Source organism: Protopterus annectens, chromosome 2.part0, assembly GCF_019279795.1.
Source record: "Protopterus annectens isolate FY-2018-M chromosome 2.part0, PAN1.0, whole genome shotgun sequence".
In the NCBI taxonomy this organism is placed as follows: domain Eukaryota; kingdom Metazoa; phylum Chordata; order Ceratodontiformes; family Protopteridae; genus Protopterus; species Protopterus annectens.
In genome coordinates, this window is record NC_056728.1 from 1,095,130,045 (window position 1) to 1,095,144,752 (window position 14,708).

Below are 14,708 nucleotides of genomic sequence, written 5' to 3' on the forward strand. Positions count from 1 at the left end.
ATGTAGAGTCTACCTTGCTCACCATTTAGGTTTGATGTGTACATGGGTGCAATCTATGGCACCCAGTACCTCAGGTTAGTGTGCTACATGGTGGAACTGTTGCATATTGCTAGCCCTCTCCTCAGGGGAGACAGGAAAAGATATGTGCTCACCGGCATGTGGTAGCATAACATCCAGGAAATGGTGAAGTATCCTGGATGCAGATCCCTGTGACACCCTATCATGTCTACAGTTACTTTTCAAAGACTAACTAGAGACATGATTGGGTGTCACAGGGATGCAGATCCCTGTGACACCCAATTGTGTCTCCAGTTTGTCTTTGAAAAGTACCTGTAGCTAGTATCCTAAGGGCTACACATACCTTTGTTTCCAATAGGATGGATTCCCCTCTGTTGGCTCTGGCTCTGAGTTGAGGGCAGCAGAGCTCATTGAGTTCTTGTAATATGTCCCTGTCCACCCTGTAGTGCTCTACAATCTCCAGCTCCTCTAGCTCCTGGAAGGTTACCCTGGGCCCGAACTCTCTTCTCCTTTTCAGCCTAGGCCTACTGTCAGTAGCAGCAACAACATTGACTTCAGCATCTAGCACAAACAGATGTAGCAGACCTGCATCAGCCCTTAGCATTATCTTAGTTAAAATTCCCAAGTCTGTACTCCAGTGGTCCGAGTATTGGGGGAAATCAGAATGTAGGGTGTGTGCATACTTTATTCAGGTCTGCTGTAGGTCCAACATGTGTAATTGGCTACCTATTATGCATTTCACCTGCTTAGATTCTAACTAACATCATTTACTGGCCCTACTTTATTGCATGACACTGCTCTCTGTGCCCCACCATGCAACATAACTCATACAAAAGTCAAAATCAATAATCAAATATATCAGGTGTTCATTACTGGCTACCTATGTCATCACTATGATCTGGGTGGTCTTTTTCATGTGAACATGATCAGCTATGTGGTGTGCCACACAAACAGGCACACTGGGAATTGAAACATTTTTAAAAGTAATGGGACACCCCCATGTTGGCATCCACATCTAGTGGAAATATCGACATGGTGTAGGAACCTACACAAAAAGGATCTGTGTACATGGTTGCTCCTTTTACTGATTCAACAAATTCATCTCATTTGCATACATATCTGTGCTGACAGTCTGGTAACTACATTGTTCATAGCCGTATGACCTAGGCAACAGCGCCAATGACCCAGCACAACACTGTATAATACATTTCTGACAAATATTATAAAATACTTTTTTTCCCAATTTGGCATGTTTGCACATAGTGCAAGCATGCCAAAATCATTAAAAAATAATTTATTTTTACATATTCCCTTGCACTTTTAGACATCCACAATGTGTTTTTCACACACCAATGTATGTGATCTAACCTTTTCAGGGAAGTTATTTCCATATTTGTGGACTTTTACATCCACAACTTTCCGTGTACACTCCTGCATGTAGAAAACTGACCCATAAACTATGAACATAGACACAGGGTCTGCACGGATGCCTTTCTGCCTGTTGGATCACTCCACCTGAGTCATTTGCATAAGATTCACCTGCTTATGAGGTAATTTGCATTACATGGAACTTTCCTTGTTTGTGCATGCTTGCATGCTGCTAAGTGGTGTTTACTGAATCTAAATCCGTTTGCACTCATGCATGCATCGCACCATTATGAGTACACACCAAAAAAATAAATCATGTATTCTTTAATGAATTGCCCTGAATATTTTCAGGCATTAATTTATATAATTCAGGAATAATTTCATCCATTTCCAGAGCTTTATTATTCTTTAATTTTCTAACCTGATCTTTAATTTCTATTACAGATAATAGTCTATCAATTCTACTGATATGTTCTTTAGTTAATTTAAAATTTATATTATCTTTTAAAAAATATTTTACTAGATTGCCATTATTTAAATTATTATTTGCATTATCTATATGTTCATAGTGTTTCCTAAAATACTCTAGTATATCACTTAAGTCAGTTATGTTCCTTCCTTTACCACCAAACTGACAAGTGATTTCTTTGATGTGATTTAATTTATTCATTCTCTTCATCCTAATGGATAATTTATGAACTTTCTTAGGAATAAAAGAATATGATTGAAATTTTAATTGTTCTATACTAATAGTAATGTGATGATTTAATATTTAAATATATTTTGAGTTCCCAATTTTCAATTTTGAATGAGAAGAAATATCATTAGGTTTTAAAAAAAGTTTCAATGTATCTAATTTGGATTGCAAAATATTAAAATCATTATCTCATTCCATTTTTTGCATGTGACCATTAAGAAAAGCTTTTAATGAATCCCATAAAATAACACTGGAGACTTCTCCAATATCATTTATTTCTAAAGATGTATGTCTCTCAATCACCTCTTTGAAACCTTTAATATTAACAATATATCTTGGAAGTCTATTACAATGTACAAGCTTGTTTTTAATATAATATTAAAAGAAATTGCATTTTGATCAGATAGAGGTCAATATACTATTGTTGCATGTCTCACATATGAGAGTAAGCCATTAGAAATAATAACCTTATTAATATTAGTTTGAGTTTCATATCTATAAGAATAATTGCAATTAAGATAATTGATTGACTTCAGATCATAAACATCCTTAAAATTTGTTGAATTAATAAAAAGTAATAAATGTTTTGCAAAAGATAACATTCTATATTTCCTACTAGATGTAGAATCTTTTGTTGACATAATGCAATTAAAATCACCTACAACAATTACTTTACTTCTCATAAATGAAATTAAAATGTCTATATTTTTTTTTTTGCTACTTTAGCTCCAACTTCTGGAATCCAATATGAACTTACAAAGGTATAGGTTTTATTATTAATTTCAACTACTACTAGTCAAAGTATACCATTTTATCAGAATAAATATCAATTACACTTGGCATTGCAGATGATTTTTCCATAATATTAATATGTCCCCTCTCTTAAATCTAAAATAAAGAAGCAGCTAATAGTGAATATTCTTTTGAAATCAATTTATATCAATTTCTAGTAAATTTTTTTCTTGTAAGAAAACTATATGAACATTATGTATTCATAAAGATTTGAACAAACTACCTCTTTTCAAAGAATTATTTAAGCCATTAACATTTAAAGACAATCATTTGTAAGATGATATTTGTATTATGTATTATAATAATCATCAATAGATGAGAAACTGATAAGAAAATTAGAAACAAAGATTTAAACTGTCTTGTTATGGACAAAACTATGAAAACAACTATTAAATATTGTGATATATATATATTTTGTAGTATACCCTAACATGGAATAAAATATTCCAAGTGTGATGAAATAATCATACAAACTTCTACCCAACATTACCTTTAAATAAAACTGAATATCAATCTAATGCATCTGTTTCTTAATAAAAAGAGACCCTATAATTGTGTTAAAAACTAAGAAGACCACTCATATATGTCTGTAACAAAATTATTCAATATAATTAAACTGTATGCACTTTAAATGAACATGCTATGGAATACTATAAAACATAACAGAAACTCTTTATAATTGAGTAAAAACATTCAGATTTTCCATATTAATAAATCAATAAACCTGAAATAAATTAATGCAACATTACTAGAACTTCTAAAAGGAATGTTTAAAAAAATAAAATCACTTATCTATATAAAGATGTTTATGATATGTTTCTCTATGTAATAATGCACTTCATGTTTCCATATATGCTAGAATATGTACATACTAAAACTTATAATATAAGCTTAATACAAGTTAACCTTTAATATAAGTCCATGCAAGTTCCTCATATATAAATTATTATCTAATTAATATAACATTTCAGAAAAGTATTCAAAGAAAAACAGTGAAATCCATTAAGTAGTTAGGTTTCTCTATCTATTTAGAGGAATACAAATCATGAGATTAAAACTTGAAATACATGTAACTGCAAACACCTATAAAGGGATTCACTTTATATCCTTGAAATATTGAAATGTCGAAATTCAGTATTTAAAAGCTATAAAATTGAAACCTTAAAAAATGAAAACTCAGAAGCACGTAATTCAAAATCTCGCACACTGGAGATTTTGAATTTCGTGCTTCTACTCCACACACCCACACACACACACACACACACACACACACACACACACACACACACACACACACCTTCCTTCCCACACACAAAGACAAGCTCTCTACTACATAAACAAAGGGGCAAGTCCCCCTGCACCCCCATGTGGGTGCTGCACCCCCCACACCTCCCCTACTTAAATATTCTAACTCCGAGGTTGCACTACATACAAACGCACACACACCACCACACAAGCTGCATTCTCCTCACACACACACACATCATAGCAACAAAACAGACTGACACACCACAGCCCCTATCCAAAACCCCTAATACATACTCATTGACCTGAATCCATCACTACAGTGAAACTTTAGAAACATGAAATTCAAAACCTCTGGTATTCAAGGTTTTAAATTTCGCACTTCTAAGGTTTCGCTCTTTTCAGGATTCCACTTTATGGGCTTGAAATACTGAATTTTGATATTTCAGCATTTTGAGCATCTGAAGTGAATCCCTATAAAGATATATGAACACAAATATAGAATAATCTCATTTGAGAGAGACCATAAATATCTATCATTATAATTACTCTCTGGACTTCAAATACACTTTCTCTTATTATAAAGTATTTGTATTTAAATATAAGTACAAGCTCAACAATACTTTCACTATAATTTATATTAAAATAAAAGTGAAAGTTAGTATTAACATCCCATCATTATATTAATTATGGAAGTTATTTCAATCCCCCCAATAATAGATATATTCTATGATACTAAAAATTTCACTAATGTTAAATGATAGATATGTATAAAGAAACTCATACTCTGAAATTATGTTATTAAACAATATATTTCAAAATATATACATTGTACTACTGAAAACTGTGAATATTCTGATTTTCTTATTTAAACCTTAGTATTTATGCTAAACACATGCAAAAATCACCTACAACCATATTTTACTCTAAGATTAGAATTAGTTCATTATTACCTAACTAATATAAACAATCATGTTTTCTTCTTCCAGCAATTTATAAGACTAACACTTAATATTTGCATTTAAATGATTAAAACAATAAAAAGTAATATCAAATTTCTATAAATTCTTTATATAAATCATATTGTTAATACAACTTGTATGCTAAAACCAATGCCCAGTAAAGACTAAGAGAAAGATATGTGATAGACTTGAATTAAGAGTTATGCATAACAGCTACTGTTAATAATTTATACATATATAAAATAAAATTTCAGTTTCCTAATGTATCCAGAGCAAAACATAAATTCCTATGTAAATCTGATTCACTATATACTGATGATATCTTAAAATCAATGTATTCCTACATTTCATTTTTAACATTAAAATATATGTGTACGGCATCTGAAAATATTGGAAACTATAAATTCTAGCAGTTATGAAGTTTTTGCAAAAAAAGTAGCTAGAACTGCTAGTTTGAAAATGGTTAATTATAACATTACTAAAAGAATTCCACCAACAGAATAGCACTCTTGATTTTATTACAGACATAATTAAAAAATCTCTCAAGCTCTTCAGTTCAATATTTCATTTATATATTCTATTTACAACACAAGAGCACTTCTTTATGAGAAACAATTAACTAAAATATTACACCACAAAATTCCTATCCAATAGTTGTTTAAAGAATACCTATATACTTATTCATATAGTATATCAAGGCTAAATGTAATATAAACTCACATGCATAATAGCAAATAAACCAGTCCAAATAAAACATTTGAATAATTTGTGGCCACATAAAGTTATTCCTTTGGTTCAAAAAATAAGGTCCTTCTATGTGTTTCAAAAAACAAAGGCTATGTTATTCAGCACATCTGAAATAATAAAAAAATGCACACAACAAACCCACTGATGACAGCTTAACTCAATGAAACAGCTTAAATATAGTGGATTTATCAAGACTCATAGATGTCTTGCTCTGTACATAGGTTCATAGGTTCATAGGTAGGTACTAGGCTATCGGCTCAAAGGCATTTATAAGCCTAGTCAGAATGTGTTGGCTTTCGCCACCCCCTTAGATTAGTTCCCTGTGCCTCTTTCCAGCAAAGCCACTGAAGTGATCCCTGGGGTAAACTTTCTGTTTCCCATCCACTCGTCAAGGTTTCTCTTGAAGAGTGTTAGCGAGGAGCTCTGCCTAATGTAGATTGGAATCTTGTTCCAAAGCATGGGAAGTCTCTGGGACAGGAATCTATCCCTCCAGCACGTCCCATTTATTGTTGTGGTGAGGTTTAGATCCCTAGAGCATGTGGCTTGAGGGGATAAGGTTTTCTTTAGGTGGAGCATGTCCATCAATTCTGGGTTGGACATAGCCTTGTATGTCAGGCAGAGATCACCTCTGAGTAGGCGGTATGCAACCGAGTACAGCTGGAGTTTTTCAGTCGAGCTGCATAGGGCATCTGTTTGAGGCCAGTGATCCTCTTGGTGAGGTACTTCTGTGGTCTTTCCAGCTGTTGCAGGTGTCTTGTAAGGTACATCCCAAATGGAGCTTTGTACTCTATGATGGGTCTGATGAGTGGTGAGTAGGGGGTCACAATGACCTCTTTTGATCTGGATACAAACCCTTTTGTGATTAGGTGGGCCACATAGAAGGATTTTCTAACCACTTTGGCAATGTGATTATCAAAGGAGAAATTACTATCTACTTGCGTCCCCAGATCCCTTATTACATTTTCCGTATTTAGGGGACTACCACCTATGTGGTAGTTTGTGGGTACTTTGTTTTTTTCCAAAGGGGATGACTATGCACTTTTGGCATTTAGCTTGAGGCCATGATTTTGACACCAGATATCTGTCTCATTGAGACCCTTTTGGAGGATGTCTGTGTCAGCCGAAGAGTCAATTATAGCCCTTAGTTTGCAGTCATCTGCGAACTTGGTCATCCATAGTCCTCCTGTGCTTGCCTTTACCTCTGAAAAGTATATGCCGAACAAGAGGGGTCCTAGGACTGAGCCCTGGGGAATGCCACTTGTATCTCCATAATGATACTGTTGTTTAGTCAGTTCATGGAAGATTTGAATCAAAATTATCATGGGTCACTACTTAATATTTCTTTCCTGGATGTGGAATTTTATGTAGGAACAGATGGTTTGGTTCAATACAAACCAACTTTCTGCATGCCAGTAGTATGCATCCTCCACATTTAATGAAATACTTCAGACAAAACCCTTTGGGAGAGGTTTGTGATGGAACCATGGATAGACTTCTATCTTGAGGATATGATTGTAACCAGCTTCTAGATATGTAGAACTGGAGGAATAGATATGAGAATAGTTATAATTCTGAGATCATATCTGAATTAGATAAGATATTTTTGTGTCCAGATATTCTATTTTGACCATTTGAGTGACATTAGGAGGGGTAATATGGAGAGTCCAGTAGCCACCCACTTTTGTAATATACATAATGGCAATAGTGAAGGTTTTATATTTAGTGTGTTTGCCAGACCTCATTTTTGTACAGGAAATTTCAAAACTGCTCTGAACAAGCTTGAGCAGAGGATGATTATAGGGGTTGAATTTAGATAATGGATGAAATCTATTTTTTGAATCTTATTGTAACTTTTATTTCTTTTCTAAGTGTGCACATTAGTATTTATGTTATATGTTATAATTTGTTGGTAATTTATTATGACATGAATCATTTAAATTAAATTATGTAATATCAGAAATTGCATTTAGTATTTAATAATTTTGATAAAAAAGATAGTGTTTAAATGGTTATATATGTTGGATTTTGTCACGGGTTAAAATGTTTGATGAATATATAAAAAGAGACCAGGACAGGACTGATGGATTAAAGTTGTGTTTTGAAGAATGCCACTTGTAACCAGTTTAGAGTCAGACCTACCTCCCACAACTCTCACCATGAGGGTTCTGTCCATGAACCAATTGGCAAGCCATCTTGTAATATAGGGGTTTATGTTCAGGCTGGTGAGCTTGTCTATAATACCAGAATGAGGAATGATGTTGAAGGCCTTTGCGAGGTCTAGGTAGGCTATGTGCACCACCTTTCCCTCATCTATAGCCTTGGTAACTGTCTCAAAGAAGTCCACCAGGTTTAGAAGGCATGATCTGCCCTTAATAAAGCCGAACTGGGTAGGGTCCAGTGTTTGGAGGTTCCCAATGTCTCTGTTAATGAGTTCCATGATGATGCACTCCATAGCCTTGCAGACCAAGCTAGTCAGGCTTATAGGGCAATAGTTCCCAGGGTCTGTTGTGGCTCCATCTTTGTGGAGTGGAATAACCATTGCTGTGCGCCACTCTATGGGTACATAGCCTGTGGAGAGGCTGAGTCTGAACAGTGTGTTTAGGTGAGGGGTTAGTTTGGCTTTGAGCTCATGTAGGACGCAGCCTGGGACACCGTCTGGTCCCATTGATGCTGTGTTTTTGGCTTTGGAGAGGGCTGTTTTAACCTGAGTGTCTGTGATTTCAGGGGCTCTACATTCTTCTGGTATGGTTATGGGCCCTTTTAGTGGTAAGAGGGGGTAAAGTTTGCACTGAACCTGTCTGCCAGGATGTTGGCAATATCAGTTGGTTCAGTGTATTTTGTGCCATTTTGCATTAACTCCTAGCAGATCTGAGCATTGCCACTTAGATTCTTGACATGGCTAAAGAATGTCTTGTCGTTATCTTTGCAGTCCTTGGCAATTTTTCTTTCGAAGCTCACCTTGGATGATTTTATGAGGGATCATAGTTTCTTGCTGATACTGATCAGGGATGTCTTCCCTTCTTGGGAATTTACTCTTGTCTGTACTAGTTTCCACCTTCTATTGTATAGCTTGTTTGTGGCAGGGGTCCACCAGACTGGTTTCCTTTTCTTGGAGGAGTGAGTCTTGGTTTTGCTTGGGATAGCATGATCCATGCATTCTTGAAGGTGCCCATAGAATGCATTAGTAAAGGATTTTGCAGCTTGGACAGCATTATCCTTTAGCATGGGGGCTTTGAAACTTTCCACCTCGGTCTTAAGTAATGTGAAGTTTGCTTTTGAAACATTTTACACGGTGGTTTCCTTGTCCGGGGGTGGGAGTGGAATGTGGATATCCAAAGTGATTTGCTTCTGGTCAGATCTAACCAGTAAAGAGTTGACCTCTGGTGTGGAACACCGGTTGCCCATGTTGGTGATGACCAGGTCCAATATGTTTTCACCTCTGGTGGGAATGTTGACCAGTTGATCCAGGGCGTTTGAGTTTATAAATTCTAGGAAATGTTGGGCAAGAGAGTTAGTACTTGAGTAGTTCTCCCATTTAATGTTTGGGTAGTTGAAATCACCCAATATTAGGGTGTTTGGTAGGACCTTTATGTTTCCCAGTGTTTCCAGAAACACAGGAATGGGGTTCCTGGGACATTGTGGGTGATCTGTAGCAAGCTACAATTTCAACTGCAGTTTTGCCCATTGTTAGTTGCACGTGGATGATCTCTGAAGTATCGTGCTGTACCATTAACCTGGAGGTGTGGGTATCCTTGATGAATATGGATATTTCCCCGCCTGTTGTATGTCGGTCCAGGTTCTGTGGCCAAAATGTATGGTATGAATTGTATCCTGGTAGTGCTGGGGCGCTCTGTAGAGCCTTAAACCAGGTTTCAGTTACTGCACATATATCAATTTTCTCCATACTGAGGAGTGCCTCGAGTGCGTGCATTTTGAGGTTTAGACTTCTGGCATTGAGAAGCATTACCCTCAGATTTTTGTTACTTGTGCTATTTACGGTGGTGGGTTTGTCTTTTGAGCCTTGCCTAAAAAAGGCACTATAAGGGTGGCAAGAACCTTGGGTCAGTATTTGATAGCCTAAGGGTGACAGGTGCAAGCTGTCTCTAGTGAAGCAGCGTGGCTTGTCAAGCATGTCATCCCAGGCTGACAGACACTGGATCCCCTTTGAATGACACCAGAAATGTAGTCAATTGTTGAAATTGATAATTTTTTCTTTATACCGTGGTATCATTCGTGGTAAAGGCAGGATGCTACCCAGGGTCAGGGTCATACTGGCCTGGGCTACGTGATCAGACAGCTCTTCCATGTCTCTTTTAATGTAGTCCAGAAGGTACGGCTCAGGTCATTCATACCAACATGGATAATGACAGAGTTGTATTTGTACTTGTTCTGGAGTGACCTGAGTGCTTGTGTTATGTGGCGGATCGTGGCACCCAACAGGCAGCTAACACTAACCTTCTCCTTATTCAGCCTAGTGAGTGGGATATCAGTGTGCCTGACTATAGAGCCATCTATTGCTAGTATGTTGGGTATATTATTTTGCCTTAAGGGCTGTGATTGCATGGCACACTGGTTTTGTAAAGTATGTGTTTCATGGTTTGTGTTGGGGGTGGAGATTACTTGGATGTCTGCTTTGGAGGTCTCTGCTGCTTTTGCAGATTTTTATTTAGAGCCTCAGTGTATGTTTTCTTGTATTTATGTGTGTTTTTTGCTGGTGCTGGTTTAAAGGGTCTATGCGAGACTGGTGGTGTGATGCCAGTATTTCCCTTCTCCTCTTTACTCTCTGATCTAGTCTTGGGTTGAGAGAGCTTAGCCTCTAGTTTGGCTGTATAATTGCATCTCTCGCATGTATTAGTGTTTGGTGGTAGGAAAACGGGGTTGTCTGTGTACATGAGGTAGTTATAACATTGCCTCAAAATGCCCAGATTCACCAGTTGGACTGGAAAGTATACCTGAAACTACCTTTTGGACATGCCTGGATAGGTACAATGACCTGTTTTACTGAATGGCTGGTAAGGTCGAATAGAGAGCCTTGCCCTTCTGTATGGTATAGGGGGGATCTAGTGCTAGGATTTATAAGTGCTTCCTATGAGTTTTGAGCAAGTGCTGGACTGAGAAATGAATGGCTTGAGTGCTTAAGTTGAAAGTTTGTCTAGTTCCAAGGGAAAAATTGAAGAAGAGACTTTGTGGAGCCGGGAATAGTTATACCCTAGCCAACCAACACTGCCTGGCAAGCAAAACCGGGCAAATGCCATTTTTATAGCAGGGAAATGAAAGAGAAATTAGCCCAAAATGGCCAATAAACTACTAATTTCTGGACTGAAACCACTCCTCCAGGGACAGCTAGGCTACTCAAAGCTCCCCTCTCTCACAGGTAAACATAGAAACTTCCTTCTATCCAAGTAAGGTATGGGCAAACACAGAGATTTGTAACACAGCCCTGAATTCAGCACTAACCTGAAAACTGGACTATACTAGCTTAGAAAGGTGGGAAACAAGTATATATATATATATATATATATATATATATATATATATATATATTTTTTTTTTTTTTTTTCAGAAAATAAAGCAGATACAATCAAAATAAACACTTTAAATGCACAGAAAATGATGCTTATTGTTATATATCTCAGTTCAGAGTTGTAGTCAATGCCCCTAGTAATAAACTAGGAAGAAACACAAATACAGTAAAAGATGATTAAAGTGCATTTATATATATATATATATATATATATATATATATATATAACAATAGAAAATGAACAACCTGATTGAACCATGCACACAATGCACTAAACATTAGAATTTTCAATTCATTTTACAGGATTTCTAATTTAAAAACTACTAAGGTCAGAAGCACATGGGAAAACATAGTACTTTTACTTCTGTAAGAGAATGACCTGCCTATGGTTACAGTATGTCCATCTAACTTACACAATAATATTCAAAAGCAGAGAACACAATCTATAGATTAATGGTGACAGACCCAATACTATAACACCAACACATTACCTTACTTATAGTAGATTTGCTGTCAATTAAAAAATGCTACAACACAATTGTCATCTCTTAGTTACAAAACACTGCACCCAGAACACTAAGAATCTTTAAAGTATAAACCCTGTATGCAGAATATCCGTGCTTCATTTGGGATAAAAACACATTTGTAATGATGCATCCACTTTACTCACTAGAGTGTCTCCCTAAGAATTTTAAAGGTAATTGAAACAAATCCTACCGTTAAACTAAATAATCTTTTAATAGATAACAACTAAGCTTCAATCACAATCTATCTCAGCATTCAAAAGCAGGCACTTCCGAGTTAGAGGTCAGAGTTAAAGTTCATTCCTATGAAAATAACCACAGAAACAGTTAATGTGAGCAAGTGCTAATCAGTGTAATGCTTGCAACTGTATTTAAAAAACAAATAGAACTTCAGTATTGTTTGAGCTAGAAGATGACTTCACTTAAAGAAATTAATAACTGAAATGACCCACGACTATGTAAGGTAACTGGGGGCTGTTAAATATAAGCTCCTTTAACTTAAAACACTACAGCAAGGCAATTAAGCCCTCCAGTCCCACAGTGACTCTGGGCAAAACCAGTACACATACCATTTGAACACCATCCTCAGTCTCATTCAAAACTAAAAGAAACTATTAAAAAAACAAGCAAATAGATAATAAAATAAAAGGCACAGCAAGTAAGATTAACAATCAAACAAGCATCTTAAAATCAATAACAACCATCTATTAATGTATTACATAACACACCACTAACAAAATTACTCATACAACCCCCCCCCCACACACACACACAAAAAAGGGAGGAAAGACTAATTAAAAGAAGAAACAGGAACATAATAAGCACATTATACTTAATAGCTACTGCCTGTATAGCAATATTATTCCTACTTGACAGTGATTAAATTAGAAATATAAATTAAATAACACAGAATTAGGATGAAGCCATTTACCTCTTTTATGAAATACCTATGCTAATATTCCAGATAATATCTCAGCATATTATAGTAGAAAAAGCAAAGTTTTTCACCTATCTCTCAGTTTTTTTTTTTTTTAATTATTTTTGTCCATAGATGACCATCCATTTCTGGCAGCATTTCTTTCCAAGGAAGTTAAGCTCCAGTCCATATCTTCCACTTTATCAATAAGTTTATTTTTATTGGTATAATCCAGTGCATCTTTTCAAGTGTTGAAAATGTTTCATCATCTGGCAAAAAGATTTTAACTTTAAGTGGGAAAATAAGTTGAGCTTTAACCAACATTTAGTTTCTTTAAACTTTTTAACAAGGGAATACAAGCTTTTTTTCTTGGCCATAACAGATAAAGAAAAATCATTGTCAAATCTGATAATGTTTTCTTTTATTTTTATGGTAGAGTTTGTTCAGGCAATCTTCAACACCAAGTCTTTACCTGGTTAGAAAAAAAATCTAACTCTTACTGACCCTGGAGATGGCGGGTTTTTATTTAAAGAAGAGTACTTCCAACATCACTTAGTCACATACATTAGGAACAGTCTGCTTTACTTATAGTCACATGTAGGGCTAATACTTCTACATTTTAGCAAGAATAGTAGATAAAATCCAAGAATCTGAACTGTGGTGCACTTATAAAGGAAATGATGTTTTGCCATCTGATTCTGTGGAGCAGAGAAAGACCTAATTACAATTCACTCAGATTTGTGTATCTGCATTTGACAAGAAACTTGAACAGTGGAGAATCCAGGTAGAGGATGATAGTAGTGAGAGGAAAATGCACAAGGACACTTGGATCAGGGAAGTGTGAGTGGGCTTTGAAGCAAATACATATAAATGCAAAAGGAAATTTTTTTTGATGCAACAATAGCTGAGATGTATGCTTGGTTGATGTTGACCCATGCCAAGGATGGTGCTCTTACAGGCATGTGCAAGAACATGGAAGCCATAGAAGCCTTCAGGCAATGCCATTTGCAAAATGCAGTGTTGCAATGCGCCTGGGCGGGGTACTGGGGGAGGGTTACAACTATAAAGTAATAATGGTGGTCTTACGCAACTGATGAGTTTACTGTGCCAATAGAAAAAGAGATGTTAAAAGATGGATCCAACATTACAAGAGAGGAGAAAATTAAAAAAACAAAAAAAAAATTAAAATATTCACATTTCTGTTACATTTCTCAATTTATATAGACACTTTAGTGATGAAGTGGAATGCAAGTAGAATTCATGAAGCAAGCAACATATACATCTGATCAATTAATTAGAAATGTTATCTTAAAAGTACATTAAAATACTTTACTTTATATATTATATTTCATATATCTCATGTCTCATGTTATGACAGTACACGACAAGTGTGCACTGACAGAAAAAACCTGCAAAGCAAAGAGATGCAGCCAAAAAAATAAACAATAAATATAAAATAATAATAGGACTTCAGGGGGTAAGAATAATTTATTACACTTTTGGTGTCTGGGCGTATGACGTGGTCACAGGTGACTATTTTCAATCATGACCAGGAACAGAAATCTGACAAAGCAAATATAATAGTAATCCACATGGTATAACAGATATAGATTGTACAGATGTAAATCTATGAGAAAAAGGTAGAAGAGCTCACTGTATGTCTAATAAGAAACTGGAAGGAAAGATGAAGTAGCTGAGACCTGCTCTCTTTTCTGTCAGGAACATTACGGAGTTTCTTTTCCACATTACTGATACTTTTAATATTATTTTTGTGTTGCTGATAGTCAGGAAAATACATTCGCATTAAGGGAGACAACTTAGCAAGGGGGTTAATCTGCAGTGGCATCATTGTACATGCAGAAAGAAGGGGGTATCATTACAAATCTTCCCTTTCTCCTGTGTGAGTGATTATAGC